The sequence below is a fragment of the Silene latifolia genome, chromosome 9 (genome assembly GCF_048544455.1).
Source record: "Silene latifolia isolate original U9 population chromosome 9, ASM4854445v1, whole genome shotgun sequence".
Classification (NCBI taxonomy): domain Eukaryota; kingdom Viridiplantae; phylum Streptophyta; class Magnoliopsida; order Caryophyllales; family Caryophyllaceae; genus Silene; species Silene latifolia.
The window spans coordinates 182657294-182661226 of NC_133534.1; the positions used below are offsets into that span (position 1 = coordinate 182657294).

At 42.0% G+C, this 3933-nt stretch overlaps 1 long non-coding RNA gene across 1 annotated transcript; it reads right to left on the reverse strand.

Moving 5' to 3' along the window:
* Window positions 1-372: 372 nt before the first annotated feature.
* Window positions 373-2125, reverse strand: LOC141598392 (uncharacterized). The gene is made up of 2 exons (XR_012523478.1): window positions 2053-2125; window positions 373-535 (listed from the first exon to the last, which is right to left on the reverse strand). It is a non-coding gene; the product is annotated as an uncharacterized LOC141598392 (long non-coding RNA).
* Between the last annotated feature and the right edge of the window lie 1808 nt (window positions 2126-3933).

The following is a 3933-nucleotide window of genomic DNA, read 5'->3' on the forward strand; positions in this document are numbered from 1 at the left end:
TCTTAAAAGGTGATGTCTTGGATGGTAGCTGGAGTCTTGGCGGGATGAGTCTTCACGAGTCATGACATGAGAAGTTTACATAGTATTGATTAGGTGTATCTTTTGTATCAATAGTTCTGGTTTAATCACTTGTAAAATAATTATAAATGTTCTTTTATCGACTTTTGATGATTACTCTCTTCGGGCAACCGAGATGGTGACGCCTTTATATGTTAGGGAAGGTCTTGTTAAGGCTCCTTTGTGACGCCCCTCGATGAGGTAACTAAAAGTAACTAGTAAATCGTGGCGGAAACACGAGATTTTTAAAACTTTTAAGACTTCTAACGATGTCCAACGCGGGGCATCACCAACACGATAAATAAGTTTAGTTAGTTAAGTTTAAGTTTACAACACAAGTCTATTTATTGGGGAAAAGATATCCCACGAATTAACATAAGTTCAAGAGTAGGTGAGTCTATTATGTAATAACTAATAAGGTCCGAGGTAAGAACTCGCTAGCTCACACGGTCTTGCCCACTTAAGCTTCATCACCAACCTGTCATTCATAATAAATATGAAAGCCACGGTCGGTGGGGAGTAACTCAGGGTTCTCCCGCCCACAATATGTCAAAATACAAGTAATTAAGAATTTAATTAAATAAACAAGCATGAGAGTAACATACTTACGGTGACGAGAGGATCATGATTAGTATACAAAATGCAATAAGAGTAGTTACGCATAAATGAGAGAAGAATTATTAGATCAAAATTGTCACATCAACCCGACTCACATGTAAGACAATTTACAAAGTATAGACTCAAACAAGACAACCCTCTAGACTCCAACCTCTTGGTAGGACGACGATCATAATACGGTCCTAGTCTAAACCTGGCCAGACTCTCGGGATGGACGACACCCGATTCGACAAACGATACCAAATCGTATCCAAGACTCGAAATATGGTACACCTAACCGTGCCCGAACTCGAGTAACCTCAAGCGGAACCTTGTCACCTAACCGTGACCCCCGGTCCGAAAAGGCGGAAGGAAAAATAGCCCAACTCGGAAACAATGGCACCTAACCGTGACCCAATGTCCGAGGGCAAATAAATAGGGAATGTCGAGTAGTCTCACAATGTAAAACGTCACACTCGGGTCCGAACAAGAACCAATACCATTATGCATGATCATAACATTAATGAGTCTTAAAGTAACCAATTATCAATAGGAAAGAAGATGCATGCATAGCTCAATCATTATTAGAAGTCGCAAGTGAAATAGAACAAACAGGGGACTCCCAGCCGGGTGGTGTACCGGCCGCCGGGCCACCGGCTGGGAAAACATGTCAAAATCAGAAATTCCATAAAACTTACAGTGCACTCCCAGCCGGTCAGTAGACCGGCCGCCGGTCACCCGGCTGGGACTACAGCCAAATTTCAAAAACTCATAAAAACCTTTAGTGCACTCCCAGCCGGTCACCCGGCTGCCGGTCACCCGGCTGGGAATACAGCCAAATTTCCAAAAACACAAAAAAACCTTCAGTGTACTCCCAGCCGGTCACCCGGCCGCCGGTCACCCTACTGGGAACGACCAAAACTCAAAATCACCTAAAATACTCGGTGTACTCCCAGTGGCCAAGAGTGGGCCGCCGGCCATCACCCTACTGGGACTACTGACCTTTCTAAAATATGCTCAAAACTTACAGAAACTCCCCGGTCAAGAGACCGCCGCCGTCACCCGATCACTGGGACTACAAACACACGGGTTCAATGCAAAACACTTCCAAACCATTTGAAACCAACAAAAATCGTTTCCCATCAATTGTTTACGTATCCTAGCATGATTCTAACTCGGAAAAACAACATATTTGAGCATGTGAATGGGTAATTTCGGATTCAAGAGATGTAGCATGAGATTTTCATCCAAACATGTGAGAATTGCAAACAAGCATGATATTCAACATCCAAATTAGCACCAATCATGAAAGATACAACTTTTAACATTCATATGAGATTATAACTACATAAAACCACACAATTCTAACATAAAAGTCGAGTAACCCCTCACCGTTACCTTTTTGCACTTCAATCTTCTAAAGACTCGTCAATGATGTAGCTATCCTCCTCCGGGTTGTCCAAGTTCTCCCTAAACACAAAAATAAAGATATTAAGTCAAGAATTCACATCCTTGAAAGATGATAATTTCGAAATAGAGAGAAAGATGACAACTTTCTTACTTAGAAAGAAAGGAAATGAGAAAAGGAAGAGAATGGCGCGAAAAGGAACGAGATTGGTGAAGAATTGAGTGAGATATGGTGGTTTTAGGGTTAGTAAGGGAAGGTTCAACAATGGTGGGGTGGTTGTTGGGAAATTTCAGAAATTACAAGTGAGGGAGATGAAGTTGTGAGGGTTTAGTTGAGGTTTTGTGTAGAGAAAAAAGGGGGAAAAAGGCCCATGAGTCAAGTTAAGCCCAATAACTCAAAATGAGTCGGTATCCACTAGAATTTTCGTCCCAAGTCTACTATAACTCGAGACGGAGAATAATATTATTAAAAATCTACACTATTATTACCGTTACGATATTTTATGAAAATAAGCTTTAAATAATAATTATTTAATAAAAATTACTTAAAAGTTTATTTAAAATATAAGGAAAGTGCGGGGTGTTACAATCATCCCACCTTTTAAAAAGTTTCGCCCTCGAAACTTGAAACGAAAAGGCATTACCTTAAGAAAACAAACTAGGGTACTTGACACGCATGGAAGCCTCCGGCTCCCAAGTCTCTTCTTCTACATCACCACACTTCCACAAAACCTTCACCAAGGGCACCACTTTGCTCCTTAGCTTCTTCTCCTTCTTATCCAAAATCTTAATCGGTCTCTCCTCGAAGGAAAGACTAGGCTCAAGCTCGGGAATCTCATTTTGCAACACATGACTAGGGTCGCTAATGTATTTCCTAAGTTGAGAAACATGAAAGACATCATGAACTTTACCCAAACTCGGGGCAAATCCAACTTATAAGCCACGGCACCAATCCTCTTTATCACTTCATAAGGTCCAATGTACTTTGGACTCAACTTCCCTTTGACTCCAAATCTCTTTACTCCTTTCATCTAGGGATACTTTCAAGAACACTTTATCTCCAACTTCAAATTCCAAGGGTCGACGGCGAACATCGGCATAGGATTTTCAGCGATCTTGGGCGGCTTTCATTCTTTCACGGATGAGCTTCACTTGATCAATCGTCTCGGCTAACCTGTCGGGTCCTAGATCACGGACATCACTTGCTTGGTCCCAACAAATTGGACTACGGCATTTCCTTCCATAAAGGGCTTCATAAGGGGCCATCTTGATAGAAGCATGATAACTATTGTTGTAAGAAAATTCCACCAGAGGTAAGCTCTTCTCCCAACTAGAATGAAAATCAAGGGCACAAGCACGCAACAAGTCTTCTAAAGTTTGAATTGTCCTCTCGGATTGTCCATCGGTAGCGGCATGAAAAGCGGTACTCATCAACAACTTACTACCCATAGCATCTTGCAAAGCTTTCCAAAATCTTGAACAAAACCTCGGGTCACGATCCGAAACGATCTCCTTAGGAACACCATGGTAACGAACGATCTCTTCAACATAAGCACTAGCAAGACGGTCTAAACTCCAAGTCTCTTTGATAGGAATGAACCTAGCACACTTGGTCAACCTATCCACAACAACCCATACGGCATCCTTTCCACCAACGGTCTTAGGCAAAGCCATCACAAAATCCATGGAAATGGACTCCCACTTCCATAAAGGAACCTCCAATGGTTGTAGCAAACCACCGGGTCTCTTATGCTCGATCTTCACTTGTTGACAAGTAAGACACCTTCCAACATATGACACAATGTCATTCTTCATGTTAGGCCACCAAAACTGAAGCTTCAAATCCCTATACATCTTGTCTCCTCCGGGGTG